Raw genomic sequence first — 21,600 nt, forward strand, 5'->3', positions numbered from 1 at the left:
TTGCAATCAACTTTACATTTTAGTCTGTCGCTCTCACAATATAATTTCCAAACGCATACTTGAGAATATGTCAGAGTAGCATTTCTGTAGCACTTAAGCATTTTTGCCAGGAGAGGAGATGGAAGGATGTGAAAGCGGCAAGATTTCCACTCATTCTGAACTCTTATTTCAGGCAGCTGACTTTGCTCTCACTCCATTTTTCCTGCACAAGGACAAGACCTCGGTGCCTACACAAACTGCACTAATATCAGCGGAGCACCAAGTAACATTGCTGACCGAATGCACTGCTGAAGGTGCAACGTCAGAGGCCCTGTGTATAATTTTCAGAAAGTTTCTATCTTTGAATCTGCATGTAATCCATCCACACAATAATTCTAAGGAAAAGTTTACTCTTTCATGAAGTTCTCTTAACAGTTTTGTAGGTAAACTTGTACATTTTCAGTCATTTTGGTTTTACTTATTCTGTTGCATCTCCACAGCTAGCAGTTATTTTTTTCTGTTGTTTCTTTGTAAGATATTTTTGTGTTGATTTCTGGTTTCATTTTTCTTGGTCATTTGGCTTTTTAGAAGGTTATTGCAATAATCCTAGAACGATTGGAAAGTATTTGTAATACATGAAATGGTCAAACAACACATCATCACATATGAAAAATGCAAATTTTATCCAAAATTAGAAAATGCTAGCCTAATGTCTAAACTGTCATCAGTCAAGAGGAAGTGAAGCTTTTCCTCTAAATCCTGGTCTTCTTTTCAAGCTGCTAAATATATGCCTCCCTGATGCATTGTAAATGGATAGGTAGACAGATATTCACTGCAATATGTTTCCCAGTTTTTCTCTCTTGTGAAGTCTACTAATATCACACGAAAAGACCATAAATCTGGGGAAAAGATCAAGTTTGTTCTTTGAAATGAGGAAATGAAGTAACACTGTGAAGAGTGACAGATGCACTTGTTTGCAGGTCATTCTAATTGTCTATCCTCTATGTATAGCTCCTGCTGCAGGTAGGTTCTGCTGGCACTATATAACACTTCGGTTTAAGCAGCTAGATCTAAAACCAGAGAGGGATTAGCCACAGATGTACAGACAGGTGTTCTGGAGAGCTTGAGTCATGATTTACAACTATCATTGAAAGGGCTTATGGGCACAGACATTTTCCATTACCTCAATGAAAACTGACTGTGAAAAGAACATAATTCAAGAGTCATGGCAGTCCACAGACATGTGGAGCTATCAGCACCAGATGGAGGGAACACACTTGAAATAAATGAAGCAACTAATTGTAGGGCAGAAAACACAATGTGGCTCTTGGGTAAGATGTGGAGGGCAATATAGCACGGTTACAATGAGAGGTGTATGAAGTAGAGCAAAAAGCACTCAGAATATCGATTCTATAATATTTAATAAATATCTACTGTCCATTTTGTCAAAGGGATATATTTTCAGAGCTTATACGAAATTTAAATATCACTCTTTCTTACAAGGGTTGGGCCCGTATAGACATATATATTTACATGTGCCTAGTACTAGGGGCTGTATGAGAATCCACAAAGGTCTCTTCAGCATTTTAATGAAGCCATAGTCTAATGATGTTGCAGACGCTTCAAGGGCCAGGTGAATCATCCAAACTGTGCAAATCTTATGCACTATGGAATTACTTTTTTTGTAAACTCATAACTTGTGGAACACTTTCTCTTTGCCATCATTCACACGAGCCTGAAATTGCAGTTCTTAGGCAAGGAAGCACCTTAAATATGAAGTTAAAAGGAGTTTTGCCTGCCCAGCCTCTGTCTTGCTGCAGAAAGAGATCGGCTGGGACATCAGGTTGTTTGCACATCTGGGAGTTAGCACATCTGCCTGGCCAAGGCAGCTGTGTCTTCAGCTCAGGTGGTCAGAGAGCTTGGGCTTAGAAAGGATCAGAGCGTCCACTCTAGCTGTCATTGTAACCACAGTTTAAGGACTTCAGCTTTTGGCCCTTGATACCTTCTTTTATCACTGCCATTAGGTCCTTGAATTTTAAAATGTCTTACCATTTTTGTGTGTGCCTGAAGAAAACCATGAGCAGGTACTTTTCCACATATTTTTCTTCATTGCTATTTATAATATAGCTGTGCTGAGTGATCTCAGTCATGGAAAAGGCTGAGATGTCTTCTCTTCCACATTAAATATATTTACGTCTCTGACAGTCTACCATTAACAGCCTACAGGCAACTCTATCCTTCCTATTTCTATTCCTAAATTCTGTCCTGCTTGTGAATTATGACAACATTCACTTAAGATCTTTACACACCTGTAATGGAAACACAATCCTCTATGTAGCTTACACTGTTTACAGAGAACATGAAATAACAGGTGAAGGAGCAGTTATATTTGAAAAGTTTCTTCGTGGTCTAATAACCAGGTAGTTTTGCGCTGTTAGCCTGTGAACTATGTGGCCAGCAAAGAATGCAGTGTTAGCTCCACCTGGGTTTTCTCCAGGCATGGTGATTCTGCACAACTTTAGGGCAATCACAAAGCAAAACCATGATGCAACTAATTTTTTTCATTATTTTGTTGCCATGCGACTTGGGGTAGAACATCAGTGCATCACCTTTTTTTTTCTATCTGTTGGCCTTACTCTTAGGCAGCAGTGAGCTAACTGGGAGTGCAGTTGAAAAAGGCAGTGACAAGGGTGACAGGCACAGAAGCACAAGGAGGGGAGAAAGGCAAAAGCACTGAGATCGCTGTGAAGCGCCTGTGAGAGGAGAGGCAGGAGGAAGGATGGAGGAAACAGCTTGTTAGTACGAGGGAGCTAAAACTGCAGCCAGCACTGTAATGACACATCAGGGCTTTTTAGTCCTTGCTGCTGAACTGGCTGAGATCACTTTCAGCTCCTGCTGTTTGAAAATGTATCATTAGAACCCTTTAAAAAAAAAAAAAAAAAATTGGATTTTGACCGAACTGGTTATTTTTTCCGGAGACCTTTTTTCTTTGAAGAAAACAGTGGAGTGTCACTGAGAGTCTCCCTGCTGTTAGCTCCCATGTCTTTGGGCCACCCTGCTGGCTTCCTACGCTGTTGTTCTTCCACAGACCACACAGCTAGTTAATGGCATGGAGAGGCTAAAAACCTCCCTCTGGGGAGGCTGACCCTCCACAGCGCACTCGTCCTGGCCCGAGGAGGTGATCTCAGTGGTGGCAGCACCTCGTCCCCTCCTCCCTCGTCGTAGCAGTAAGAAGTAACACCTCTGCTAGTTCCTGAAAGCTGGTGGAGGAGAAAAATAGAGGAGGACTTGACTGTCCAGATTTTTCACAGGAATTGCAATAAGATCAATGCGGTTGAAAAAGTTGTCCACAGAAAGGATATTAAGCATACCACCATTCTGTCTTTCGGTCAACACCAGGTAAGTTAGAAACTTCCAAAGTGGGAGATTAGTAATGGGACTGCTAGCTACAGTCCATGAATAGCTCTGCTATAATTCGTGATCACAGGTGAGTGAAAGCCGAAAGCCAGGAGCAACAAATCTGTCAACGTATACCTGGGATTGTTTTTTTTTTAACCTTTAGTTTCCTATACTTATAATGAATATTAAAACCAAGCTGCATTTTGAAACTGCTCTGTTTCAAGCACATGTTTGCAGAAGGCATTTTTCTGCCCACAAATAGTCAATTCTCCATGTGAACCATGGATTAATGTGTCAAAACTGTAACATGAGGGTCTTTTCATGTGGAAAGTCTGTTTGGTGCTCCAGAATGTGATATGATAACCAGATAACCATATAATAACCAGATAATACCAAGGATGCAGTGACCTTTTGGCATACCACTGTACACAGGAACATCCTCAAGTACCTTATTGTGTTGCAGGTGCTGAGTTTAACTTGATTGATATAGCTCTGTGGCAGAAAAAATGTCAAAAGTTAGACATGGAGACTTGACCCTGCATCTTTTGTGAGGGTATGCACAGCACAACTGGCATATGTGGCCATTGACCCAGGCAGGTACAGCTCCCAAAAGCACCTATTCTTTAGTGCATTTCTAATGCCAAGCGATACAGAGCATCGCCCTGTTGTGTCAGAACACAACTCTCCAGCATCCTCCTTGCACTGTGGTAAATGATGTCCCAAGGTTAAAAACACTTTGAAGACTGAACAGAAATAATTCTCTTGCCTGGGCGTAAATCCAAAATTTTTTTTAGTGTATAACTATTTTAAGTGAGATGAGAAAAGAGTTCTTTCAGCTCATTTGCTTCAGTGGTATTACTCTAAGCTTATAGTTGTATGATTGCAGTCAGAATCATGTCCTACATAAGCAGCTATTCAGTCCATAATACTTGGAAATATACTGTTAAAAGAAGAACGTGCCAGGATGCTGCAGCACTCTGTAATGAAATGCATCTCCTCCATAGCTGTGACAGCTGTGGCCAATGGACCTGCTGTTATCGTGTTTAAAATCCTATAAATACTTCCAGGAGTCTGAAAACAAAAAAAGGATTAAATGTAAAAACTAAAGCTCATGTAAATTTTTATTCACAGAGACAGATGAGCTTGTGAAAAGTTAAAGTGTTCTATTGGGTTTGCATGGCAAAAGGGGCTACAGGGGAGGGTTCTGTGAGAAGCTGCTAGAACCTTCCCCCATGTCTGACAGAGCCTATGCCAGCTGCAGCAGAGATTCCCCTGCAGCCGGTGCTGATGAAGACCATGGTGAGGCAGGCTGTCCCCCTGCAGCCCAGGGAGGTCCACAGGGGAGCAGATCTCCACCTGCAGCCCGGGGAGAGAGGACCCCACGCCGGAGCAGGGGGATGCCCGAAGGAGGCTGTGACCCCGTGGGAAGCCCACACTGGAGCAGGCTCCTGGCAGGACCTGAGGCCCCATGGAGAGAGGAGCCCACGCTGGAGCAGGTTTTCTGGCAGGACTTGTGACCCTGCGGGGGACCCACGCTGGAGCAGGCTGTACCTGAAGGACTGCAGCCCAGGGAAGGGACCCACGTTGGAGAAGTTTGTGAAGGACTATCTCCCGTGGGAGGGACTCCACGCTGGAGCAGGGGAGGAGTGAGGAGTCCTGCCCCTGAGGAGGAAGGAGCAGCAGAGACAAGGTGGGATGAACTGACCCCAACCCCCATTCCCCGTCCCCCTGTGCCACTGGGGGGAGGAGGTGGAAAAAATTGGGAATAAAGTTCAGCCTGGGAAGAAGGGAGGGGTGGGGCAAAGGTGTTTTTAAGATTTGGGTTTATTTCTCATTATCTTACTCTGATTTGATTGGTAATAAATTAAACTAATTTTCCCCAAGTCAAGTCTGTTTTGCCTGTGATGGTAATTAGTGAGTGATCTCTCCCTGTCCTTATCTCGACTCATGAGCCTTTCATTATATTTTCTCTCCCCTGTCCAGCTGAGGAAGGGAGTGATAGAGCAGCTTTGGTGGGCGCCTGGCGTCCAGCCAGGGTCAAGCCATCATAAGTGTGCGTAGTTTTCTACCTTAACGTTTAACAATTATGCATTTACATTTTTATAAATTCATCATATATGCATCTACAAATTCTACTTTCAGATTTAGATTTAACCACAATCATCAGATAAATTACCAGCCATCAGGTAAACAGTCTACTCCCACCTTGTACGTTCAGCTCAGAGATCTCATATGTACTTACTTATTTTCTCCTAATCACAGTATGAAAACAACCAGAAGAAACATGATCTTTTGGGAGCTGAGACTTGGGTGAAAATTGGCCAGTGATAATAAACATGCTTTTCACCTGTAACAATGATACCTTTCCTCAGGACTGGGACACAGTGACATGATGGTATTAAGGAAAATTGTTCTATGGCAATCACATTTTAAATTATATATGGATTAGCTGCAGATTTCAGTTACCATTGCTGTCACTGGAAAACTTAGGATGAAAATACTGCTGGTTTAAAACCAGAAAGAAGCATAGAATATATTATAGCTAAAAGGACCAATTTTCACCTAATAAATGTGTAGCTACTCACTTTACTCACTTCAGAGGCTTTAAACTCCTTGTTTCTAGTAGGAGCAACACATCTGGGAAGCTTCTGGTGTAGAAGGTTAGATGAATGAGAAGGCTTTAATGTTTTATGGCAGTCACATTAAAAAAAATACTTTCATTAGATCTACAGACAGATTATAAGTTTCAGGGCTGTTTTGTTTTGTATTTCAGTGTATCCGAGTTCAGGGCTTCCCCTGAGAAAAACACTGGAAATGCAGATTGCCTCAGATGAAACAGCACAAATGAGAACAGTTTGTATCAGTGGAGGAGATTATGAGTTCGGCCTCAGGTAAAATGCCTCGTGAAGTTATATTTCCCATGGAATTCCTTTCACTGTTCCAGGATAATATTGCACCATTTGCATTACAGTCTGTGCTGTATGTGGAAAGTATGAAATAGGAGTTCTTTCCACCTGCATTGCAAACCGCAAATTTTAATGCTTGTGTTCCTTAGAGCATGAAACATTTTTTTTTAATTTAATTAGCTGTGACATGAAAATGCTATTAAGAATATTAGCCTTTAATGCAGTTGATCTCTCAAGTAATCCCTCTTGCAGAAATGTGTTTGCAGCCATTTTAATTTTCTATTTATTTAGAAAACCAGACATTTTGAAAAGCCACTGCACATCCTGGAGTCTCTCTGTTAAGCTAAATGTGCAGACACAAAGTTAACAAGAAAGGCTGTGATGAAAAGCTAAAATTGTTTAGGAATTTCTTCAAAACATGGCAAGTGTGTCTTGTTGAAACACACAGAAATTTGGATTCCTCTCAGCATAATAGCAACAAGCAGCACTGAAGGCAAAGATTAGCAAGGGTCACAGGAAAATCACCATAAAGGCGTCACCAAGTTGTACTAGATGGCAAGACAGGATTCAGATCCTGATCGACATACCTAAATGTAGATCTTTATGCTCCCATTGTAGTCAGTGAAGATCTAGCCGATACAGCCAGGTGCTAACTAGCCAGTCAACCAGTCACCAGGTGCCAGCTACAGAGCGAGCTGAATCACTCTCCAGCACTCACAAAAAATACCCGATTCCTCTAGAATTTTTTTCTAAAAGCAGTAATAGTCTGAAGGGGAGCCCTGAAGAAGTACAGGTCACAAGCTGCCATGAGAAAGCTCCATCTGTATTAGAAAATTGAATTCACCTTTGAGTTCTCTCTCATACTGAGGTACAGAATAACCTTGTGTGTGATGTTTTACACAGTCCTACCCTGCCAAATATGATGGATACATCTAGACTGATATTAGGAATGGTTTCTGGTGCTCACTAGCTGACAAACCTTGCCCAGGAATTACTTGCAAGGCTGCTAATTGGCCTAAGCCGAAACTGTACCAGTACAACTGAATAAGTACAGAGTCCAGATCCAGTGATGGGGAACTCCCTGGCGCTTTTTAATTTCCTAGTGTAGATAGAGCTATTATGTGTGGTCATTCAGAAAAGTACTAAATTTCAATCTGAGCCTTTAGCCTGTCTGTGTTAGGAACCAATGACCACAGCTAAGCTCTGTGCAACAAGGCTATTACAGCTTTTATCCCTTATGTACACTCAGTGATCTTCTCTTGTTCATGTTTCCTAGTGAGGAGAAAATAAGTCAGCCTTTGAGTGTCATCAAATATTTAGTGTGAGCAGTTTTTTGTAGCATCCTTCAGCTGACAGAAACAGTTGAACCCACTGAGGCTGAAGGTTAACATTTACATGGCCATTCATTAGTCATGGTCTATGAAGTAGGTAAGGCATCTCGGCCATGAATCTATTATTGGACTCTGACCAAAGGCCTCCTAAGGTAACCAAGAGGTTTTTTATCCTCAGTGGTCAAACCAGGCTAGAGATGATGCTAACCAGATCACCTCTTACATGTCAGTTGCAGAGGGAAAGATTGTGGTAGCCAAGTTTTAGACATTTGCTTTCCCCACAAAGCTTTTGAAATTCTGGAGGTGGAAAGCCAACAAGGGATTGTGAATCAATTTGGCCATAAACATATTCTAAAGTGTACGAATAATTTTAAAAAGTAGGAATTCTTGTTTAAACAGAAGATCATCTAAAGCGCATTTTAAAATATTGCTTTCTCAGCTTAACATAGTCCTCATCAGGCCAAAGCTGCAGTAACTAAAAACCTGCCTTCAACTAGGTACTGAGATTGCTTGTCAAGCTGATTTTCCTCAAGCTCATCACAATCTCACAAGAAGCAAATCGCAGGCACTTTGCTTACGTTACAAGGATCTAACCTTGCTAGCACTAATGCAAGTTACATTTGCTTTACCTGCATTCAGCTGTTCCCAAGCTTTGTTGCACCCCAAGCAACAAACACATTTATGCACCCTATAAATCATTAAATCCTTGGGACATGCACAATACAGAATGAAATAGTTTTTGAATTGTGGAGCTTATTTCCAAAATGTTCTGTGAATGTCAAAACTACCAATGTATTCCCAAAAAAAAGATTAGATACAATCTTGAAAGATATGCATTGATGGATATTAAACATGATGCTCCAGATAAAGCTTTGGCTCATAAAGGTCCTGAACCAGATTGCTGGAGTTTAGCATAGTGTGCCAGTGAAAGAGTCACTCTGTACTTGCCAGCATTTTGGTGTTCCCAGAAGCATCCACTACCAGCCTCTGTTAAGTCAGCCTTTAGACTGACAATGTACAGTCGTTCTTACCTTAAGCAAAACAGCATTGACCTTATCCACAGACCCCCTTTCCTCACATTTCTAATGGTTCAGTAGCCCCACTGGCACTATAGCAAAGTTCTATTAAATCAGTAGGTTTGGTTGTATATTGTAATATGTCAGAATATTTTTATTCATTGCATAAATAAATGAAGGCAAGTAAGAGGAAAATGCTATTTGGAAGAATTTTGAGCCACATCTGAGCAAGTTGCTTAACTTGAAACACACAAAGTAGCAGGTTTTTTAAAATAGTTTTGATGACTTGAAAGCTCAGGAAGTTAAAACTGTTCAGCTCACTACACTCAGGAGCAAAGCTTCTGTGGTATACCACGAGGTCATGCACACATCGTTTGTCTTCTTTGCCATCACCCAAATGAATGTTCCTAAAGTACAGCGTTCATAGGAATAACAGCAACTGCTTTTGGGTAGCTCCTTTAAGGTGCCTGTGTGATCTGTACATGATCTATCTGCCAGAATCCTGAGGGAGAGCTGGTACTTTCTATATATCTGTCACCTTCCAGCAAAGCTAACTGCATGTCCACTTCTTCAAAAACCTATCCATACTTGCTTTTTGAAAACATCACTCACAGTCTTTGTTGTCATCTCACTTAATGTGATCAACTGGAGACTTCAAGAGCTCTTCTGGCACCGGACTTAACCCCAGGCTTATGTTATTCCACTGCTGATTAAAAAAAGCTGAAACATAAATATGTAAACTGAACAGCTTTTGTCATTGATTCCATTACTGTAATCCCTGCTCTAGTTGCTCTTGTAAAATAATGAATCATCACCAATGTATTGTAAAAGAACATGTTCTTTCAGCACCAGCATGATTTTTATGGCAAGAGCCTGTTCATTCTGAATTGTTAGTATAACCTTCTGTGCATTTTTATGATTATTCTCTCTTTCAGAAGGTTTTATGTTGCATCCTGCTGGCAGGAGTAATGATGAAAGGCTGGAGACATTTTCAAAACCCAGATTTTTATAGTATGTTTGTGACTGATGCCGCTCCGTTCTTGTGGAATAAACGTATGGATTTACCTACTGCTGCTTTTGTCAGCAATGAGTAAGTGAGAGATTGCATACACTGGTGTGTGGTCTCACAGATGGAAGTGTTACACATAAAAATCACACATGCATGTTTTGTATAACTTGCATAATTTAACTCAATATAAACTGATGTATAAGAAAATCTCATGGGTTTTTGAGTAATGTCCTGATCTTTTTTTACATTACCTCCCTCTTTTCTGCTGCGTGATCATCTTATGTATATAGAGGATACCAGTCACATTCTAAAATATACTTGAGAGATTTAGGCATTTATGGCACAATAACTCTCAAAGATCCATAAGAACCTAATAGGCATAAGTTACTGCTGAGAGAGGCAAATTAGGTTAATAGGTCCCTTAGAGAATTTTGAAGATTGATTTTTGCCTCTGATGTTTACTATTATTCTTATCATTTTGTACAAACCTTCTCCACTAATGTCCGTTCACTGCTTTAGAGCTCTGTTTCTCAAGCTCTTGGAGAGAGGATTCCCAGCTGTCTTCATGCAATCCCCTGAGCATCACATCAATTCTTCCAGGCAGGGAGTGAGAGGCAGTTGCAATTACTGTCTGTAATTGTACACATCTCCTCTGTGCCTTGGAAGAACTGAACTGCTGGTGACAATTAAAAGTAGTGTGCAATTCCTTATTTCACCTCAAGTGTCAAAACATTTGAGGTGAAATACGTCTTGGCTAGCTCCACACTGCAGACAGCCATGTCAGGATGGTCAGCTGAAGCTTCCTCTCTTCTGTAGAGAGAAATAGACGCTTTTCAGGTATTTTTGATCTATTTTGGGTATCTACTATAAAATGACAGGAATTAAACCTTACAAGTCCTACAAGCCCTTTTTTAATTATAAGGAGAAATAAGAGTGACTAGGTTGGATATAGTTGACTAAAGCTTGAGTCTACAGATCAAGTCCTATAGACACAACTAGTTATTGTGGCTGTCTCACTATTCTGCTGTGAAGAAATGAACCTCTGCTAGGAGGCACTACATAACTCTCCTTGAAAGCAGTGTGTAGAAGTGGTACTTTTGAGAATTAATAGGACAACCTTAATTCATGGTGCGATGCTTTGCATTTCAGTGAAATTTACACCAAAATAAAGCAATGTAAGTGAGAACAGAATGACGTTCTCTGCAAATGAAGTAATTGTTCAAAATGTTCTTATCTTTTTTTTTGTTTTTAATTTTATTTCCCGTAATGGATTTGAGAGATCTAATGTAAAGCTTAGCAAAACCATAATGAAGCTATATATATATATCCCTCATTACCTTTATCCACTATTTTATTAAGATACTGAAGAAAACAGAAAGAAGGAGAGGAAAAAAACTTCCAACAAAAAATGGAATGGTGGCCAGAATTATGAGCCATTCTAGGTGTATTTCACTTGAAAAGGATGGGTGGCAAGAGAAGTTTTATAGCACTGTAGGGACTTAGTGAGTAGTGAAGAGCTAAGTCTCACTGAAAACACTTCAATGTATGTGGAGGAAATATAGTTCATGTAAAGACATTAATTATTTGGTAGAAGGTAGCTTGAAACAGTTACAATATTTTTGAAAATAAAAGTTTTTCACAATAGAAAAGAAACTTGGACAATAGTTCATTTTCTGAGACTTGAGGAATTTTGGACCCTTCCTAATGAAAATCATCCAAGAAAAAAAAAATAATCCTTGCACTTACACAGCCTTTCGGACTTGTATTCCACAACACTTCTGAACTATTCAGTCATACTCAATAGCCTTGGGAAGGTGTCAGCAGAGAGAAACAACCCAAAGAGACTCCAGAGATAGAGAAGGATCTGCCCAAGGTTAGAAGGAAAGTCACTAACATTGATGGAAAGGGAACGTCAGACCAAGTATCCTGAGCACAGGAACCCCTCTTTTCTGTTGGCAGTGACACCACCATGACATGGGATTGTGAGATGCTATGTTCAAATCAAGGTAGCCAGAACTACTAAGGGCTAGACACTGTGGTAGGTGCAAATTAGTAAGGAGACAGAGAATGAAATCCTGCCTTGATGCCAGCTCACCCATGCAGGGAAGGAGACAGTTTTTTTTCTAGTCTTGTGCTGCTGGGGCAGAAGGGGTGTGAAGGTTAGGCCAGTACCGACGGCATTTCAAAGCCGAGAGTAAGCACAAGTAGGACCACATACGTGAGGAGCTTTAGGAGAAGGCCTATCATATCTTTAAAAGATAAGTGCACGGCATCACATTTCCCCAGTTCAAGAAGTACTAAAGTCTGTAGATGTTTTTCATCAAGACAATTTTTTCTCCCTTCAGCCTTACTGCAGCCCAAAGGAGGCCTAACAGAACCAAACCCATCCACTGAAGCATATTGTATGAATGTATAAAGGGTATTTTATGCATGCTACCATGTCCGAGCAATACCATAGCACAGTGCTGCAGATGAGGTTGAAGATGACATCAGAAATGTTTGGTAGTTTAATCACAAGTAATATATATGTTACAAAGTCAAAAGTTAAATGAATGCTAATCTAAACTGTATGAAAATACAAAAAGAATAAAACTGGACAACAATGTAAGCTATCAAATCTAACATTGTTAAAGCAAGAGCAAGACATTAAGTGAAGGAGCAGAAAATAAACACCGCTTGCATTTGGGTAAAATTATGATTAGGTAAAAGCAATAGAGAAGAGATGAGAAAATTGGAGAAAGCTATATAGTTATTTATCTATATAGCTATTTTATCTGTTAATTGCAGTTTTCTGCTGGGTCTAACTGCGAAGTTACTTTCGCAGTAGGAAGAGCAGAGTACACATTTTTCCTGGTTTTGTTAGGAGAAACGTACTCACATACCCATGTATGCACCCCCCCCCCCAGCACCCCTCCCAACTTGATAGTTATTGCATCTTTTCCTTGGAAACAAGTATCCCCATCAATTCACTTCTCTACACAGTTTACCTATCTTTCAGGGGCAAATTAAGAATTTCTTCATATATATTTTTGTTGTTTACTGGTATGCCTGCAAGAAGCTGTTTTGTTTAACATACAACTCCAAAACCAGGAGGTTCACTTTGGGTTGATCAAGCACTTGCATTGTCATTAGATAGCTATGCAGTGGTATGAAATTTTTTCAGCGTTGTTGAGGTAATGATCCAAGCAAAGTAACTTTTATTTCCTGGGGGGGGGGGGAGAAGGAGGTATGTACAGAAATTAAAACCATAAACAGAACTGAACTAGCAGTACCCAAACTGCAGATTCTCTTCCCCTCTCCTCAGCAGCTTTTTTAGGTAGTGACATTTGAAGACTTTAAGCTCACTTGCCCAGGTTTTGGGTTATGATTGTTCTGAAGGTTGAGGACCATAAAACTTAAGCATGAGCACTATGTTTTTGGAATTGATTTCCTGTGTCAGGTGATAGAAGACTATTGAAAAGCTTCATATGAATTTCTGTTCTGGCAGCTCTAAATATGACTGGAGTATCTTACCAACCTCAGGTCACGTTTGAGCATAGAAATATTGACACTACACAGAAAACATTACGAATGCACAGATCATGGTGAAGGACAACATACACAAACATGCCATCTTATGAATGCACTGGTTATGGGAGAAGTCTTACTCTACTGTAACTCTTTCATGAACTCCATTTCCTCCCACGGAGGAAAGCAGTATTATTGTAGCACCTACTTGCAATCTGCCACGATTACATACATCCTCTAGTCATTAGCAAGCAATACATTTTATATCACTTACCATATTTTTCTCTCATTTCAAGCACCTTCATCCCAACACAGGAAAAGAGCTGTCTACAAGTCTGAGGTAATTTGTCAAGTTTGTGCATGGTTATGTGAGAAAATCCCATTTCTGTGGAAAACTATGTCTGCAGAACCCTATGGCTAGTTGGGAAAAAAAGGTCCTGGACTGTCACTGAAAGGTTAATCTTAAGTGCAAGACAGAAGTACAATTACCCAGATTTTGTAGAGGCATTTAGGCACACTGAACGTCCTTAATACCTATTGCTGGCCGGCTGTTGTCTCAGGAGTGCTGAGAGCAGGTTACCTGCCCAAAGATGACAGGGACACAAATGACCATGACAGATGCATGAAGTGTGGGACAGTCCTACGGGCAGCTTTGGATGCTAGGACATGAAATACTTAGACACCTAAATTGAATCAGCTGCTGAGCTACAGGAGGATGATATAACTGCCTGAGATACAGGTAGAGGAGAAAGAAAGTGTTTACCCTTAAGCTCTCAGCCAAATGCTTTTTGGTGATGCAGGCCTACTGCTCTCCCCCAGGATTGCTCAGGAATCTCCTTTTCATCTTATTGTTTTCTGGATACTCCATGAAGAGGGGAGATGCATGATTTGGGGGTGAAAATTCCCCAGGCAGCAAGCTACAAAGATTAGGCACTGTAACATAGAGCAGGTTGGTCCCCAAGAACCTTTGAAATCCTTAAGTCTGAGCTATCATCACTAGGACCAGCATGGAATGCTGAAGTCTTGGGACAGACCAACAGAGCATCAAATGTGTTTCCTGTTTGCTTGTTTTTTTCCTCCTCCAATTGCTATTGCCTTGTTAAGGTTCAAGCCATGCCTGCTTTTCATCAATTTAAAAAAAAATGTATTAAAATCTGATTAAATTTGACAGGTTCTGGGTCAGAAAACCACTTACATGCAGAATAGCATAGTGAAAATCTGAAGCAGCTGCACTGATTTCTCACTGTTCCCAACCAGCTGATCCTTTTGTTGCTTGGAGAAAAGACCCAGAAAAAGCTCCTTGGAGCTTAACACTTATTTGAATCAAGGGGAGAAAAAAGTCATGTTTTGTATTACTCGTTCTGTGTCATTAAGATAATTAGATAAACAAAGCCCACCACAGGATAAAGAATCAACTTTTCTGTACTCAAGAATAAGAAACTATAACAATTATTTGCATAAGTCTTTACAAATGTAGCTGCTGTTCTCCAAGTTTTCTCTACGACATGAACTATATCCATAGAAGCAATGAACGGGAAACTTGTGAAAGGCTTGGACACGTCCAGCCCAGGGAGCACGTCTGAACCTTGGAGCTTAGAAGCCTTCCTGATAAACACAATTCAGATGGGTCAAGGACTACACCCAGTGTGCCCAGGAGCCCAAGTGGCTGAAATCCAAAACGGACACAAACCCAAGATTTTCCATTTGGAGGCTTCTTAAAGCTCTCAGGAGAGAGTGGAGATGGACAGGGCTAGAAAGGACATTTCTAGACCATGGAATGAAGAGGAGGTGGAGAATGTTATGAAGGCAATGAGTCATGCATGGAAGGAACGAGGAGTAGCAAAGGGTCCTCAGACACCTGTGAGAAGACAGGTATCCTGAGACTCTGCTCCCTGGTTCTTTATTTTAAGAGGGAATGAACTTTTTTTCTTGAACCTGACCCTAGGATATAAATCCCAGCTAGATGGCAGTGCCTATTAAAAATCACAGTAACACATAACAATCTAGGTTAGAAGGGACCTCTGGAGATGATCCGATCCAAACCCCATTCAAAGCAGGACCAACTTCCAAGTTAGGCCCAGATGCAATGGTAAACCAGGCTGCTTGGAGCCAGATCCAGACCAATTTTCTGGAGATTCCCCAGTCTATCTTCACAACCAGTTCTGCAGACAAGGCTATCAACTCAGCTGCCTCCTTGACCCTGGCCCTTCCATCTGTGAGCACCTTTCTCATACACACACCTTCTACTTCTACCTACAGAGCTGCCTTATTTTCTAATAACTGTTGATGCTGCTACAGAGCTCTGTGGTCTCTGTAGTCGCTGCCCACTCCTTCACTAACTGCATTTCAGCTTTACCTCTGCAGGTTTCCATTCACCTCCTAATCTCTCATCCTTTAGCACACCCCCCACCTTTTCTTGCATGTGTGCACGTCAGCCCTGGAAATGACATTTCCTCTTACCTTCTACTAAGTCCTTTCCTTCTAGTGCCAGAACAAGCAGGAAGAAGTTGCATACAAAGGAGAACATGCAATGAGGAAAGGCCCACGGAAGGAGGCTGGACACAGTAGGGACAAGTCCTCCAGTGATCCATTTGCAACCACAAAAGAAACCAGAAGTAGATGCAGATGACCATCAGAAAAGAGTCACTAGCAAACTCCTTCCCATCCCTTTTGAGATGTTGAGGACGGTAGCAGAGCCAGGCACTAATTAACCCCAATTACCTACACAGAGGAGAAGGAAGGGGAGCTGCTTTTAGTACAGGGTAGAGTTTGAAAGCAGAAATGCACCTGTGCTTCATTCCCTCTCAATGGAAATTAACAGAGGCTATGGGCCCGCAATGGACAAAGTGCTCAGGAGCTCCTTAATCTCAACGTGACTGATTCCTTCTAAAGGCAAATGAATGTTTTTCATAGATGCATGTGTATCCTTTTTGACTTGCACTGATGAAGGCAGTACTAGAGGCACGAGAAGCTAAGATTGATTGCGTGCAAATTACAGACACGATTTTGCCAAATTTGGATATTTATGATACAGTTCTCCTACACAGGCTAACCAGGCTGGTTTGGTTTTGTTTTTTGTGAAAAATACTGTCATTGTGTAAAGATCCTCTAGGTAAAAAACAGAATAGTTAATACCTACGCACTGCTTATGTCAACACTGAAAAATGCACACAAACAGAAGCTGCAAGTTTAAAAAAAAAAAAGGTCTTTGAGGAAACAAGCCCCTGAATCTCTCCCTGTTAATTCCTGCAATACTTGGCCAATACGAGCTTGTGAACTGTTTTCTTTAAAATGCAAACAGAAAATATTCTATGTGATAAGAGAAACCTGCCTGATTTCTACAAATACTTGACTAGTAGCTCTGTATTGTGTGCCAGTTAATATCTGCACTTGTAGCAGAAAACATATTCTGAGGAATAGCTGTTGTTTAATTGACTTTGGAAAACCTAGTTGATGGATAAAGTTACGTAGTTGTTGTGCATGGCGAAAACAAGTTTTATTAATTAATATATTAGGACCAGGCTGAAAATCTGTATGATTTAATTTATTTATTGAGTGAAACTACTGAAAAATTAGGTTATCATAGCACATGGGAGGCAGGTAGACAGGGAGGGTAGAGTCTTTGATTGTGCCTGAATACATATCTAATGCTAAAGGAGGCTTCTGGTTTAGATTTTTGCCTACTTTCAAAAAATAAGAGAAGTCTTTAAATCCAATAAAAAACATTCTGCTGTAAACAGTTTTGTAAAAATATGAATTTGTTCATTTATTTTATTTTTTAAACCAAATATTCAAAGCTAGAGACCTACTAACCTCCCCAGCCTGAATATATTCACTCGGTCAGTAGCCTGAACACTTCCAGGCCAAAGTGCACACATCACTTACTCAGCACAGAATTCAACTCCTCTGTCCCAGATGTCAGAAAGAGAAATCAATAAAGCTCATGCTACTCGGAACAGACAAAACATGAACAGAAGAACCATTCTCTGCTTGTTTAAGGACAAGTTTTTTAAATATCTGAGGAGAAGGAAATACTGCGTGAGTAATAGCATTTTAAAAGAATTTCCTGGCTACTGTTTATTCAACAAATAGAAAAATAATAGGTTATATTTTAATGGGCAAAATGTGAGACAGCCTGACATATGGTGATGATGTTAAAGCCTGGACCTCTAATCCCAGAATTATGGTAGGGAAACCCTGAAATTAGAGTGTCTTTTTTATTCTTCCAACTCCAGTAATTTACTTCTAAAGTTCATGTAGTCCAGTGATTGTTTGCATGAGTAGAAGTCTCCAAAGGCCTTACTTTCCATTCTGCAGTCTCACAATGTCTTTTGCAGGCTTGGCCTGGAAATTTGCAACACCCTGTTCTTCCGTGGTTTCACTCTGAACAATTTAGTTTGCTGATGAACAGCTGTAAGTGTCTCACAATTTGGAGAAGGGTTGTGCGTGCCTCTTGCACTGAATAAAGGCTATCTCTGTGTTACCTGCTTGCTTGCTAACTGTATATCTTTGTAAAATACACTGTTGACAACTTTAGAGAGTGGTGCTTCTGGAAAGTCTGTAGCAGTTGACAGGCTGGATGGGCAGTGCTGCATTTCTGTTTCAGGAAGTGTAATTTGCAGGCAATGGCCTAAAATTTCCAAAGTGACTAGAGAGATTTTGAGTGGTTCTTTTTTTTTTTCTGTCTCTTTTTTTTTGTTTGTTTTTGTTTTTGTTTTTGTTTTTCCCTGTCCAGCCTGGGAGGTCTTAAACTGGCTTTGTTCTCAGAGAGGAACAGCTCAGCCAGTCCTGGGAAAAAAACCCCTTTCACCCCTCAAATCAGGTGCTTGCAAATTCATGCTGCCCAAATTACATTTTATTTTTATCATATAAGGTCAAAATCTCATAAGTATTGAAGCTGGCTTATTGAAGTGCTTATGACATCAGTTCATTGGAGCTGAATATAGAAGATATGATGTGTCACTTGGCTCATTAGGAAAAACAAAACAAAACCTTTGCTGTCATTTGGCTCAGTAAGAAACACCACTCATGGTGCTAGATTTTGGGTTGTTTTCAGGCGATTTCCTCACCAAAATAACTTGTGTAGCACTGGAGCAGACTTGCCAGCTTCCACAATATCTTGTGAGACTTCTGAACAGCTCAGCTACTCCAGTACTTTTGAAACTCACCTGCACTGGGGCGATGCAGGAGAAGGAGGAAGAAAGGCAAAGAGCAAAAAAGACAAGGCAAGGCAGGGAAAGGGAAGGCAAGGAAAGATAAAATCTTTATAGCTATGGATAAAAAAAAGGTAAGGCTTACACACTAAAATAAGAAGATAGATAAAAGATATCAGAATGCATTATTTTATAAATATAATGAATTTCCCCCAAAATTTATTCCTTAATTTTTTAAAATGCACAACTTCCTCATGATTTTGAATGTTTGTATTTAGCAATATTTCAAATCTAAAACAGACAGAACAAACAGAACCCATCAACTTAACTCCAGTAACAATTCCAATTTCTAGATTTTTGCCCTGAATAAATGGTAAATATGGTGAGGATGCCAAATGAGTTGACAGGATTCATACTTAAGCAATTATTTGTTATTTATATGCTTAAACTAGCAACAGATAAATGATAATGAAAACTAAGGTCAATGAACAGCTCTTAAATCTGAATTTAACAAAGGGTGTTACTTATCAGACAAAGAAAAAGCTTTCTCCAAAACTTTTAGAAAACAAATGTTATTAATACTCAAGCAATTAGACTGATGACAGCTAATTACAAACATTTTACTTCTGCCGCTGAGTAGACTACCATATGCTAGTTATAACTTGCATTGTTTCACAGGCAAATGCTTTTATAATTTAACCTTCATTCTGTGAAAAAGTGAAATGAAAAAAAAAAAAGCCCATCAAACCTTAGCTTTACTCTTTAGTTTTTATTATACTTTCCCTTACTTACAGGGTTTCCTGTGCTTAAAGTTTGAAGAATAGCCTGGGTATGATTTAGCTTTAGCAGAGCAGCAGTCCTCTTCTAGGACAAAATCTTTATGACCATGTTTTTGGTCAGGATGAACAACTTCTCTGTTTTGAAAGACTTGAAAATGTGTCTGCGGGAATGTGATTGCAGGTCAGAGGGATTGTAACGGCAGTCAGAGCTGTGCCAGAAGTACCATTTCCTATGTGCGAATGCTGTCTTGTTAGGAAGGAACTCAACAGATTCCAGAAGAACCACAAGAATCTCAGTTCTTGGACTCGAGATGAGGTTATAAAAGACCATTGCAACCTTTTCAAACTAAAGTGTACTAATAAATTATTATGAGTAATTCTTGTTTCAGAATTATCTAGCTTCAGCATTCAGTCACTGGTTATTCTTCTTCTGGGTTTTTTGGTATGTTAAAAAGTCCTCCACTATTCAGGTCTGTTTCCCTTGCATGTATTTGTGGTTTATATACTTGTTAATGGGTTTTACTGATTAGTTATAGTTCCAGATTTTTGTCTTGTTTTGTTGTATAAAAATAGAATACATAAGTAAGATGTTTTATATCAACACAAGTACTTTAATTTCAGATTCCTATCAAAAGGCAAGGATGTGTTTATGAGATAGTCCCTGTTTCCATCTCACCATAAGGACTGGCATTCACTATGGTTCCATCTTTTAATTCTTTATAAACTCATCCAGCATGATGATGTTTCCTTGAAACCAGCGCTGAGCTATTATTTCCTGACCCCCTAAATAAACATTCATGAAAAATATTCATTTTGCTATTTTTTCTGAACACTAAGATGCCATTTATCAAGATTAACTTGAAAAAGTTTATGTATACTGTAGACATGGGCAGTATCAAAAGCATTTTGTTGCCACTGAATGATATGGGTATACCTAATACAGAAGAAAACATTTATTAAATCTCTCTTCCTTTTATACAATAGGAGTGATAACTTTACTTTCCTTAATTATCCTTGCTATTCCTAAGAATGTTTCCTTCTGCTGAATCTAAAGAGTACCCTCATCTTGTATTTAACCTTCATAACCATGGATTTTTTCATTAATATCTTTAGGTTTTTTACCAACTGTAAATTCTTTATCTCACTGTTTGTATAAATTACTCTGAATTTCACTGTTTATTTTATCACTGATGTTATTATCTTCCTACTCAACTGAGGTTATTTTATAATGCAATAAGTCTTTAAATATGAATGAAGAATTATGGAAGAGTTAATTATCTTGTCAAGTATTTCTAACATTTCCAGATTCCCAGTTACTATTTTACATTTTGTATGCATAAATGTTGCCTTCCATTTTATTATGCTTATATTTCTTTTCACTTCGGGGAATTGAACTTTTTAAAATTCTAAGAAATTAGGATGTGAGGATATAAGCCATTCACTCAACCCCTTAGATATCAACTCAGCTGCTTAGATATACAAAAGGTTTAATTACATAATTCCACATTTTCTTATATTAAAATACACTAGCTGATTCATGAGCTATTAACAGATTTACCTGAATATTTGTTATATGATACATACTATATTATTAAAGATACTTTTAATCCTAAAACCACTGGGAATTTTGCTGCTTAAGAATTTATCTTCTCTGGAGTTTAATAAATAAATTGAAAGAATTATTTGTGACCTGAATTTATCTCCTGGGCAAAATAATAAAACCCAACACTCTAGAAAAGGTATTTTCCATCAAAGATAAAATTAGAAAAAAAGTATTCTGAGTATAAACAATGAAAATGGTCAATATTCTAGCCAATAACAATACATGCAAAACATTGAGGCTGATGATGCCTCTAAAGTCTAGGGCATCTTTCTCTAGGAAAAAAAGGCAGAAGTCATGTACAACCCTTTCAGAAATAAAACCCAGTGTACACCAGCTAAGTCTATAGTAGCTAACTAAAAGAAGTAAATTAAATTTGTAACTTTTTGAGGCACTTTTAGGCAAACTGACTCAGAGTGGCCAACATCTGTATGTTGACTTACCATCCAAAACAGGGGCTGTACCTAAGCCACCTGTTGAAAATAGTAGACATGGATGCACATTATTCCCCTCTCTCTGTATTCTTTCAGATACTTGAATACTATTTTCACTTCTCCTCTCAACCTCTAGACTAAGCAGCTCCAGTTCTTTCATTTTTCCTTACTGATCTTGCTTTCCAGACTTTTACCAATCCCATTGCTCCCCGCAGAATTTCTTCTCATTGGTTTGTGTCTACCTAGAATATCTGGTAGATACCTGGAGACAACAGTTCAGCTGTGGTCTTAACAGCGCTGAGTAAAGAGGAAGGATCAATCATGCATCTGATTGGTTGAATGTCTGCTCAGGCATCTGGTTTTTTTACATAAAATGAATTTCATATTCAGGTTATGATTCCCTGTAGTCCCCAGCTTCTTTCCTGGAGAGTTTCCACCTGGCCTAAAGATAGAATATTGCACAGTGAGCTTTCTGCAGGCCGTTTCC

Source organism: Haliaeetus albicilla, chromosome 17 (genome assembly GCF_947461875.1).
Source record: "Haliaeetus albicilla chromosome 17, bHalAlb1.1, whole genome shotgun sequence".
Lineage (NCBI taxonomy): Eukaryota > Metazoa > Chordata > Aves > Accipitriformes > Accipitridae > Haliaeetus > Haliaeetus albicilla.